Source organism: Furipterus horrens, unplaced genomic scaffold (genome assembly GCF_987537825.1).
Source record: "Furipterus horrens unplaced genomic scaffold, mFurHor1.1.pri manual_scaffold_2, whole genome shotgun sequence".
In the NCBI taxonomy this organism is placed as follows: domain Eukaryota; kingdom Metazoa; phylum Chordata; class Mammalia; order Chiroptera; family Furipteridae; genus Furipterus; species Furipterus horrens.
In genome coordinates this window covers 80,106,491-80,119,167 of record NW_028327172.1, presented here as the reverse complement: position 1 = coordinate 80,119,167, position 12,677 = coordinate 80,106,491, and positions in this window count along the sequence as shown.

The window sequence follows — 12,677 nt, the reverse complement described above, 5'->3', positions numbered from 1 at the left end:
TCATTGTGTTTGTTTCTAATTCCCTTATCACACTGCTGACTCCTTGAAGCTAGGGACCACACCTATCTCCAGTGCCTGTGCGTGGCAGACACCCAGCTAAGGCAACCTTTATCACTGTTAAAAAATAATTAATTACATGGTGATCATATACTCAATATATGTTGAGTAAGATTATTTAAGAACTTCAAGGTAGGGTATAAATGCTAGATAACATATAAGAGATATCAATCAAGTATTCAACTGAGAGAAAATGTTCATGGAAGAGATGGCATTTGAAATGAGCAGTTGACCATGGGCTAGGCTTCCAGAGGTTATCAAAGTCCTATTTAGTACTTGTCATCATAATCACTAATTGATTACCATGTATAAACATAAGCATTCCAAGAAGTATTCTGTTGTAAATTTTAGTTTATTCTCTTTTGCGATCTCAGATGAAGAAATCCCACCTGTAAAACTGTACCTAAAAGTGGATTTGCTTTTACAATGAACCTTAGTAATAACTATTAAGAGATATTACTGTACCCAAGTTTTATGATAACTATTACCTAGTTTTAATAAAAAATGATTAATGTCCTAAAATGCCTTTTTGTGTTTCAGAAATAACTTCACAGAGCTATTTGAAAATGTAATGGTAAGACATAAGAAGCAGATAACAGTTTAATTCTTAGATTCTGCTTTTATTTGTCAGATCATTTTAGAGCTCTGTTAATTAAACCTTGTAAATCCTAATCAGGCTATATTAAGAGGCTAAATAGAAGGTTATAATCTTACCCTTTTCCCCATTTCCATACTCTGAGACACTAAAATAAACATATCTACATTGCACTCAGAATAAAAATAAACGCTCCAGAGTCACATAATTGAGAAATACATTTTTAAGTAGGAAACACTGATTAAGACTGTAGTTTTAAAAAGCACAAAGGTTATTTGTATTTTTGTTTTCTTCTGCAAAAGAATTTTTTATTTTAAATTATGTGAGTGCTGAGATATTTATTTTACTCAAGTAAATTATACTGCATGAATGTTGGGTGCTGGGGGGTTAACCAATGCTTAGGTTGCTAAAGTCATGAGACATCTCATAATTATATGTAGATCTTTAAAATGTACGTTGATAACACCATATTGAAAAAGAAAAATATTTTAAACTTGTGGTGGATTCTTCCCCCACACAACAATCAAATCTACTTATTTGGAGGTATTATTGTGAAGTGGAAAATGAGTTAGTACCTATGAAAAATCTTTGGAATTGCTTTAAAATGTAAACTGTTTTTTAAAAATAATTTCATTAACCTTTGGTCTATTCTAACGCCAAGCAAAAAAAAGAAAAGAAAAAAGAAAAAAAGAAAGAAAGAAATGTAATTCAATACTTGCTTCAGATTCACCATTACTTATAAGCATTTAAATGTTTTGGAGGTATTGCATAAACCCAGGGTCAGCAAACTGTGGCCCAGACAGGCTGCCAGTTTTTGTAAATAAAGTTTTACTGGATCACAGCCACACCTACACATTTAAGTATTGTCAGTGACTGGTTCTGTGTTACAACATCAGTTTAAGTTGACGGCAGAGACCATATGACCCACAAAGCCTAAAATATTTACTATCAGTTTCTTTGAGTAATAATTTGAGGTCACCTATTTAAGCTGTACTGCTATTGAATACTTTGTCATTATAATCAAAAAGCAGTTATTTATTGAATACCTAAAATCAAAATGCAGATTTTCCCCTTGCAAAAATCTCCTGTCAGACAATTAAGAAATTAAAGCTATGTAAAATGTTATGTTGGCCATTCCATCATCTGTTAATTGTTTGCTAGCCTTGTGAACTTCCATTCTTATTTTCTATAAATTTGAAATCACTACATAATAAAACATGCCATTATGCCTCCTCCTGCTTCCCCAGCCCAAAATGATTTGAATTTTTTTCTCTGTGATGGTGAATATGGGTCTTTTCTTTCTGTGCAACTCCAACCTATAATATCAAACATAGAAACTCCCTTTTCTTTTCTTTTAAAGGACTGTGATTGACTTACTTGACTTGTTATTCACTTATAAATAGTGTGTGCTTAACTAGTAATTAGTGTGCATAATAGAATTTACATATTAGGAGAGGAAGCTATAGCTCCAAAACCACAGGAAATGATGAAACAACTCTCAGAAGTTCACCTTATCTGAAGTAGAAATATATGCTACTTATACTTACTTTAAAGCACAGTTGTAAAATTTTAGAATGTTGCAGCCAGAATGTGTTATGGAGTCATAAGTGGTTCTCAAACTTCATGTGTATTAGAATCATCTAAATGGCTTGTTGAAATACAGAATGCTGGCCCAACCCTCCAGAGTTTCTGATTCAGGAAGTGTGAGGTAGGCCTGAGAATTTACTTTTTTAAAAAGTTACCAGTTGATGCTGATGCTGCTTGCAAGAGACCACACTTTACAATCACCTATAACAGAGGAAGGGATGCCTCATCATTAAGGCATTGCTTCAGAGTGTTATCAGGATAGTGTATGGTTTTCAGCCTTTTAGTATATACCCAGGGGAGCTTAGACACTGTGACCCACACTGTTGGTGACAAAACAAAAATGGCACCAGTGGAGTCAGACCGGACCTTGGTTCAGCATTCTTGGTTTTGAGTTCTGGCTGAGAAAGAATTGAAAGCCAAGATTCAAACTATAAGTGAATGTTCATTTAGAAATTCACAGAGGTAGAATTGAGCTGTAGAAGGAATGCCCTCAGGAAACAAGTTACAGAGGCAAAAGAAGGGCCCTTGGAGCTTAGGGGAGAGGAAGGTAAAGGTAATGCACATGGTGGGAGGAGCAGGGGAAAGGGAAGCAAAAGGCACAGAGCTGCACTGGGTCATCCATCCTAAGGGCTTTTAAGGGTGGGGATTTGGGGGAAGGGGGTAGGCTCTCAATAAGATATGCATCAGCTTTGCCTTGCCATCACTTGTCTGGTTTTGCTGCTTTTCTGGTCCTGGAGCTGAAAAAAAACTCAGGCCTAGATGTATTTGATGAGGGTCAGAACCTCATTGTCCTGGGGGCTTAATGCTTAAGGGCTATTCTCTGGCCCCCTGCATGACAGAGGTCAAGGGGGTCTAAACCACATGACCAGTGATATGCTGGGGGAAGACAAGTCACCCTGGGGTGAGGTCCTTGTTTTCCCAGTTTTGCCTGTTGCTAAGCACCCAGGGCTTTCCACCTGGTGACCTTCTGTACCTGGTCTGTTATCCTTGCCCTGCTCATATCTAACTGCCTACCACAATACTATTCAAGCTCAAGAAACATAAAGAAGCCAACCTGCATTTATTGTGGCCGCCATGTGAACCAGATACTGCGGATGACCAGGGATGGCTTCTCACACCCTGTACCTTGATGGTGACCGTTACAAATTTTATGATTCCATTTACATGAAATTCCAGAAGAGGAACTAATCTTCAGTGGGGAAAAATCAGAATAGTGGTTACCTTTAGGGTGATAGGGTAGGAGTTGACTTTTGTAAGGAATTTTAGGGAATTTCGGGATGATAAGGACAAGGATATGACCATTGGACAAGGTTGCATGAGAAAGGAAGTCCCTCACAGCATGAGACTATCTGTAGAGGCCTTTGGCCAAAGGGCTACCATCTAAAGGGAAGGAGGACAAGTGATAGAGATTGAAGAGGGTGTCTCTGGAGGTTATGTGTCTAGTTCAGTAGCAAGGTTGGGAATCACTGGGTCAGAGAACTCCAAAGGGTGGTAGTGATGTGGGGTCTTACAACCACAAGGCTTTATCTTATCAATGGATACCAAATGTTGGGAACAGTTTTGTGGAGTATGCAGAGTAGCCAAACTATAAATAGCTAAAGATCTGCTTGTTTGGGCTATTTTTAAAACAATGTGGTATATAAAAATTTGAGTTTGGTTACAGCAGATGTTTTTGTTAATGAATCTCAGTCTGCAGTGAAGAAAGAAACAATCCAGGGACCGGTACATAGAGGCTATCTTCAGCTGATTTATTTAACTGAGAAGGGAGAAAAGAAAATTGGCTGGAGTGATGATAATGTTCTACATCTTGATAAGGGTTTAGATTATACAGGAGACACATTTATAAAAACTCCTAAGATTTGTGCATTTCATTGCGCAAACATTTTTCAGGGTTCCATGTGAATTTTATTTTATTTATATTTTTATTGAATTTATTTGGGGTGACATGTGATAATAAGATAATATAGGATTTTTAAGAATTATAAATATCAAACTCTAGTTAATAATGTTTATGCAGAAGTATTTCAAGGGAAACGTACCACTGTATGCAGTCTATAATGAAATGCCAAAAATAAAATGGATTAATAAGTAGACAGAAGGATATTAAAGCAAGTATAGTAAAGTTTTAATGGTAGACTGTAGGTTGGGGTACAGTACACATACTGTGTTTATTATAAAAATTTCAATTTTGATTTATGTTTAAAAATTTTTCATAATAAAATGGTAAGGACTACTGTGTGGAAGACTGGGAGACCAGTTAGGAAACTATACCATTGCATTAAAAAATTATAAAATTTTATATTTCTCAACAAAACTATAAGCTATAATTTTATGGGCACCCAGTCCTATAGATGATCACTTGACTAAGGACCTGTGGTGTTTGATCTATTACAGGGAGAGTCCTTCTGCTAGCATGGACACGTGTGCATTTCTGTCATCATCTGTGTGCTCCAATAGGACTCTGCTAATTGATGGCCGAGTAGAACTCAAAAGAGGCCTGCAAAGGCAGGAGCGGCATCTTTTCCTGTTCAATGATCTTTTTGTTGTGGCCAAAAGCAAGTAAGTGTACTCTACATTCTCTTACAGTTATCACTGTAAAATTGTACTTCCACTGACTAAATGACCTTTCTATTCAGTGCTCACTGTAAGAATGTCCGGTCTCTATTACCATAGCTAATATCTGAAGTGAGTATTATGCTTGTTTTGTTTTTGCAAAAAAAGTTTCAATTGTTTATTCATTCAACAAGTGTTCATTTAAGTCCCACTCTGTGCCACACTCTACATAAAAGCAGGAGATATAGTAAAGAATGTGATGGGTGTGGTCCCTGCTTTTTGGTGCTTTCATTCTAATCATTTTTTTGGGGGGGGGTGTATTAATTCCAGATTGTGATAATGCTATGAAGAAAATAAGGTGCTAGAAGAAGTAGAAATGGTATATATGCTAGGTAGATGTAGTCAGAGGGAAAGAAATTACTGAAGGATGAGAAGCAACCAGCCATTCACGTATTAAGGGGATGAGCATTCTAGGCAGAGGGAATACCAGGGAAGGCTTGGCCCTTTGGAGGAGTAATCAGAAGGCCTGCCTGTGTATTTAACTGGAGCATAATGAGCAGCAGAGGAATATGAGTTGAGATGGAAGAAACAGACAAAGATTAGGTTATCAGGACCTTTGTAAGCTGTACTAATTATCTATTGTCATATAACAAATTACCCCTGAAATATAACAGTACATAACTACAAACATCTCATATAGTTTCTCTGTCAGGGTTAGCTGTGGTTCTGGCTCAGGGGCCCTCATGAAGTTGCAGTCTAGCTGTTGACTAGGGTTATAGCCATCGCAGAGTTTGACTGGAGCAATAGTGCACTCCCTGGCTCACTCATGCCAATACTGGCAGGCCTCAGGTCCTCACAGGCTGTTGGTTTGAAGCTGTAGTTCCTTTCCATGTGAGTCTCCCATAGGGCTGCTTAAAACATGGTAGGTATTGCTTCCTTGGAGAGGAAGATCCAAGAGAGTGAGGAAGAGAATAGGCAAATGACAGAACACCCAAAATAGAAATAGCAGTCTTTTATAAGCTAATTTTGGAAGTGGATACCATCATTTTTGACATATGCTATTGGCCACACAGACCATCCTTGGTAGAGTGTGGAAGGGAACTAGTTACTCAAGGGTGTGAATATCAGGAAAAGAGATCATCGGGGGCCATCTCAGAGGCTAGGTATCACACAGGATATGATACGGAGTTTGTATTTTATTCCAGATGGTTTTAATGAGGGTAATAGTAGAATGTAGTTCATATTTCTAAAATACTGTTCTGGCTGTGATAGCTAATGCATAGATTAGAGGACAGGCACAAGTGGAAGCAAAGAGCCTGGATAGGAGGTTATTATAGTAGTCCTGATAAGAGGTAATGAGGTCTTTATCAGGGGAAATGGCAATTCAGTGACAAATACAGGCATATTTGGAACACACTTTAGAGGATACCAAAAGACTTCACTTCCACTCGATACTAAATGCCAGTGCAATTAACACCCAGCCAAAACATGCTGGTTGTCAGTTGTTCCATTGCCTATTCTCATTATTTATAAAAAAATCATAAAAGATAACAGTATTTTAACAGATATAATCTCATCAAAGGGATTTTTAGTTTAACTAGACAATGGAATATATTTTTTTGTGCTATCCACACTCACAAACCTAAATTATGCCATGTTATAAATAAGACATGGGCATGACCAAATACTAATTTTGCAAAACACTATATTTAATCTGAGTGATATTAATAATAATAGAGACCTCACATTTATTGGGATCTTATTATATGTTAGGTATTTCTCTAGAGACTTTAACACATAACTATTCCATCAGATCAATATTCTTTTTCTCATTTTAAAGAAGAAATTGATAGAGATATTAACTGACTTCTGCAAGATCACAAAGTTAGTAATTAGTTGAGCCTACATTTAAACCTAGGTCTATCTTATTTCAAAATCCATGCTTTTCAACAATATGTGGCCTGCTGTCTCTATTACCTCCTTTCTTATGGATTTCTTAGAAGATTTCTCAACCATTTAGTTTTTTTAACCATTAAATCAGTTTTCCTTTTTTTGATAAATAAAAGGATCTAATAAATACTCATCTAAGAAAAACTGATATAGAATGCTTAGTAAACTGTTGATATTTTTTAAGAGGCAAAGATAAAGATAAGAAAACTATTTCATAATGTGTTGGGTTTTCTTCTTTAGGAAAAATGTCCTTTTGTGGGGTGATACCTAACATGAGATCTACCCTCTTAACAAAATTTTAAGTGTACAATACAGTATTATTAACTAATAGGTACAATATTGTACAACAGATCTCTAGAATTTATCTTGCATACCTGAAACTTAATGTTCATTAATAAGCAACTCCCCACTTTCTCTCTCCCCCCAGCCCTTAGCAACCATTCCACTCTGATACTATAAGTTTGACTATTTTAGATAACTCATGTAAGTGAAATCATGCAATATATGTCCTCCTATGACTGGCTTATTTCACTTAGCATAATGTCCTCTAGGTTCATGTATGTTCTCATATATTTCACAATTTCCTACTTAAGGTTGAATAATATTTCATTGTGTATATATATATATATATATATATATATATATATATACACCATACCTTCTTTATTTATTTCTTCATCAGTGGATAGTTAGGTTGTTTATACATCTTGGCTGTTGTAAATAGTGCTACATCAAACATAAGAATGCTGATATCTCTTCAAAATCTGAATTTCAATCCATTGATAACTACCCAGAAAGCAGATTGTTGGATCATATGACAGTTATAATCTTAATTTTTTCAGGAACCTCCATATTGTTTACTGTAGTAGTTGCACAATTTTGCATTCCCACCAGCAGTGAACAAGGGTTCCAATTTCTCCATATTTTCATCAACACTTGTCTTTCTGACTTTTTTTGTTGTCTGGGGATTTATTATTGTTGTTTCTTTTTTTAAATAATACCCATCCTAACAGGAATGAGGTGATATCTTAAGACTTAACACAATTAATAAGATTGAAATCTTACCAAGTATCCTTTCTAACCACAGTGGGGTGAAACTAAAACTCAGAATGTGTTTTTGAATAGAAGTAATACCTGTAAATGTAGTTTTGGAAATGGAGATGATCTTATGAGAAATATAGAAAAGGAAAAGTCTCCATCCAAGCCTTTGTACTAAGTGCATTTGAAATTTTATGCTATTAACAGATGCTATTCATAGAGGAACAAACTATTATTTTTTTAAGTGTACATTAGTTACCATCCCTTTATTTAAAATGTATGGGATGACTTCTATATGCTAAGTATTATACTAAGAGAATCACAAAGATGTAATTTAATTTTCTTAACAAACCCCCAAGACAAGAGTGGTTTTAGATATTGAATACTGAAACTCAGGGAGGAGGTAGGTTTGTACAAGGTCATGTACTTGAACAGCAATTATCAACTTTTTTCATCTTGTGGCACACATAAATGAATTACTAAAGTTCTGCAACACACCAAAAAATATATATTTTGCCAGTCTGACAAAAAATAGGTATAATTTTGATTCATTCACATAGGACAGCTATTGTTGTGTTGGGTGTTGTCATTTTTTTATATGGCATTCTAAGGGAAAAGAGGTCAGTGCCCCTGACTACTTAGGTATTGCCTGTTTTAAAAATTGCAGCACACTAGTTAAAAACTGCTGTACTAGAAAATGGTAGAGCTAGGATTTTAATCTAGGCCTTACTTCCAGTGGCTGGCCCTTTCTACTGTTCCATATTGTTCTTATTTTGTGCATAGCTTTGTGCTCAGCCTAGAAATAGATAAGCAAGCAATGACAACTTACAATAACCCATTTTCTGCACTTTGAGACCTTAAAAACTATTTCACATGAGCTCAGTTCTTATGAAAGAAAGTATTTTCCTTCACCTGTTTTGGATTTTTTTTCTCAACAATTATGATAATATTTAAGTAGAAGTCTTTTAGACACACTGCATCTCCCTTCACAACTAAGAAGGAATACAACTACCTCAAAACTAGAAACAACCAGAAGTTCCAGAAAATCAAACTGCATGGAAGTTCAGCAAACAACGAAATAAAGAAGAAATAGTCATCCAGACAGGTGGGAGGGGCGGAGAGGACGTGGCGTGGTGGCAGCAGCAGTGGCAGCGGCAGGCTGGCAGAAAGCACAGTCACACATTTTAAAAAGTCATGAGGGACACCTGGGGAGCCTTCCCAGCTCCTCACCAGACTTCACAGCTCATGGTCCCAGCACTGGGGAAAATCAAGCCTCATTGCTTCTGACTGTGCAGACCAGTGGGGGTTGGGGCGGAGGCAGAAACCACAGGTCTCAGCAGAGTTCACTTGTTTAAAGGGCCCTCATGGTCCTAGAATGTCCACAGACCCACCCACTCTGGGGATGATGGCCAGGGTTGCAGCTAGAAGGGCGCAAGTGCAGTGTGGAAGTGGGAGAGGTGCCTGGAAAAGGGGTGAGTGCTGGGCATTGTTCCCTCTAGGACTCCTCCCCCAAATACAGAGCCCTGTACTGATGAATCCCTAAGGCTCCACCCTTTCCAGCATAACAGGAGCAACAGCTCTACCTGGGATGTGGAGGCAAACAAACACAGGAGCCTGTCAAGATGAGGAGACAGAGAAGTATGGCCCAAAAAGGGGAATAGATCAAGGTTCCAGTGGGAGAACTAAGTGACAAGGAGATAGCCAACCAAATAGATGAGGAGATAGACAACCTAACAGATGCAGAACTCAAAACACTGATGATAAAGATGCTCACAGGCTTGACAGATATGCTTGAGTATGGCAAACACATAAGAGAAGAAATGAAGGCTATGTGACAGCCTTAGTTCCCACGTCATCTCCCCCCGCCCCACCCTCCTGCAGCTGTCTGGGAGTTTCCCATGATAGTGGGGTACATCAACCCAAGCTCCATTTGACCTTGATGAGCCCTAGACTCACAGCTGCAGATAACGACTGAATTCAATAGTTTCTTTTTCCTTCCCCCTATAAAACAGCCCCTGATTCCCTAGGACCCCGGAAGCAGGCCATTCACAGCATGGCTTCCTCCCTGCTTGCTAGTTCCCTCAATACCTCCTCATGGTACTCTGAGCGACACCATTCTTACATTATGGTGCCGAAACCCAGGATTGGGACACTGGCTCAATCAGGATTCCCAAGTCAGACTCAGGTGTGAGCAGGCCCCAATCCTTGGACCTGGAGTTGCTCAGACCTCCATAGGTTGGCTGCTCAAGCTCCCCCTCTGGCTTATGGCTCAAGCTTTGCCTCTGGCTTGCTGACCCCTTCTTCCTCCTTTTTCCTCCGACCCGTCCCTCAACTAACATCCCAGTCAACACCGGCCTCGGATTTATGGGTGACTTCTCTGACTCCATTTTCTCCATAGTTCTGTTTCCTGGTCTAATCTGAGACCATTCTGGGCAGTCCGGCCCTAAATCTGAGGGCTCAGTCGGAACCACTCTCAGAGTCTAACTCCTCGGGGTCAGTCAGGACCCGCTCCCCCCCCCCCCCCCCCCCCGAGCCTGATAATCCCAGGGATGCCTGGAATAAATCAGTGCCCCTCCTCTCGGCCTTTGGCCCTCTATACTCTGGTCAATACAGGGATGCTCGTCTCAACAGAGTGCAAAGCCGGAAACTTTAGCTTGAACTCGCCCTCCCCCTCTCCTTCCTTCTCAGACCCACGATAACCGTAACCGTCACCATGGGACTTCGGCCAGTCCCCTCCCACCCAAAAATACCCCTCTTGTGTGTTTAGCCTATAATCTCAGACCTCTCCAACTAAATGGTGAGGTCAAGGCACTGTCGTGTAACCCTAATATCCTCTAAATAACCAAAGTCAGTAGCCAAAAAATGGCACTTCGGAGTTCTCACAGACCTCCATAACTTTCTCTGGCAGTTGAACAGGCAGTCAAAAAATTTCCCTATGCTCAGGCTTTCTAAACTCTTCAGACCTCTCTCTCTCTGCAAACAGCTCACTGTCCACCAAACTCCCCTTATCCAGAAAAAACCACCTTCCTCTCGACCTTCTGCACCCCCTTTAACCCCTTCTCCTTTCTTATACACACACACACACACACACACACACACACACACACAATTAATTACAATAATACACCAAAACACAGATTTTTAGCAAAAACCAAAACATTTATTCACAAACCGGCAGCTCTGGGCACAGCCAAGGACCAAGGGGGTTGCCTAGCTGCACTTTCTCATTTCCCAAGATTTAGTAATGAAAGTCCTCCCCTCGGAGTTCAGTTCGGAGTTCTGATGTCCTGTTCTCAAACGCAGTTGTGCTGAGCTGGGGAATGCCCCTTTTCTAATGCTAATATTGTTAACTCTGCCTCAAAGAAACCCTCTAATTACATTTGCCTAAATATTCTTCTACTGGTCTAAAAACTTACATTTAAACACTTTCGCTTTCGCTCCCGCTCCTGTGCCACCCAACCCTGGCTCACACCGGGCCACCAGGAGCTTGGCACCATAAGTGAGAGTCCCTAGGGCTCACCCTGCCCCCGCCTCACCGGGTCGGTAAAAAAAAACGATCAGAGTAGTAGTATTTCACCGGTGGCCTGTGAGGCTGGTGAGTCCCACCCTGCTGCCCCCGGCAAACTCCCCACCTGGCACTGTCCCCCCTAAACTCCTGTCTCCGTGGTCGCACCGTGGGCCAGCCGGGAGGCCAAGGGAGAATTAAGGTGCGTGGCTTCACTTCCCCCTGCCTTTTGCGACTGCCCCCGCCTGCAGAGGAAACCTCTCCCTGCCGCCTTCAAAACCTCTGTCATCTAACTCCTCATAGCTCCCTCCCAGTCCCTGCCCCCACCCGGCGTGCCAGGACACAGGCATGCAGGATGCACACGTGGGGCGGGTGGCCCCAGTCGGGGTACCAGGGGTGCCCAGGCTGCCCCAGAGGCCATTAGGGCCCCGCCTGGCCCGCACGTTCATTCATCTATAATAAAAGACATCCCTATAGCTGGCCAATAGCCCCCACCCTCTGGGCACTTCTTCCCTCTCCCAGCCCTGCGGAGGCGCTAGGCAGTCCCACCTCTCACCTCTTCCGCTCCAGCTAGCCTGACTCCTCGCCCCCAAGGCCACCGCCACCATAGCCAGATTGGACCTGCTAGGCCAGCGGAAATCAAGGTCAGGCCTCGCCGCCAGAGGCCTGGGGCCTGGCACTCCCCATCCCACAGGCAGCCAGGCCACCCTCCCTGCGGCTGCGGTTGCAACCCCCCCCCCTCCTTAATGCTGGCACCTTCTCCAGTTAATCCCAGAGGCCCATCCCTACCTCCCCTTCCCCAAGTTCCTCCCAACCTCTGATCAGCATCGCTCCTCTAGTCTCCACTCCCCACTATAGCCACTGTCACTCATATTATAGGTTCTGCTGCTCTCTGCATCTGCTTCAGACATGTTGACGACACCCACATTTAGCCTCGCTCCTTAGGCGCACTCAATCCTTCCCTTCTCTACAACCACACCCTAGACCTGGTCTTCATACACTATAACAGTCTACCAAAAACTCCTATTCATCCTTACATATTAGCCCAAATTCACAATCATACCAACAATTCAAATTTTCTACCTCCCTATTCTCTCACACCTGAGATCCACCCTCCAAAGTCAGACCAATTCAATCCTACCCACCCCATCCACTAATCATCAAAAATTCCCCATTATGCCAAAAGACTATATCTATCTTAAAACCCTTACACCTAAAGCTCTCACTCCCTGGTGGTCCGGCCCAATTTAGTCCTCCTAACAACCCCCTCACAAAATATACTTATTCAAATCGCCTTCCAAACATAAAACTGGCAATAAAAGAGGGTAAAGGAGCCACAAAAATGGAACTACAAGTACTCTCTTTTCCTGGCTAATGCCCTAAAAAATTCCC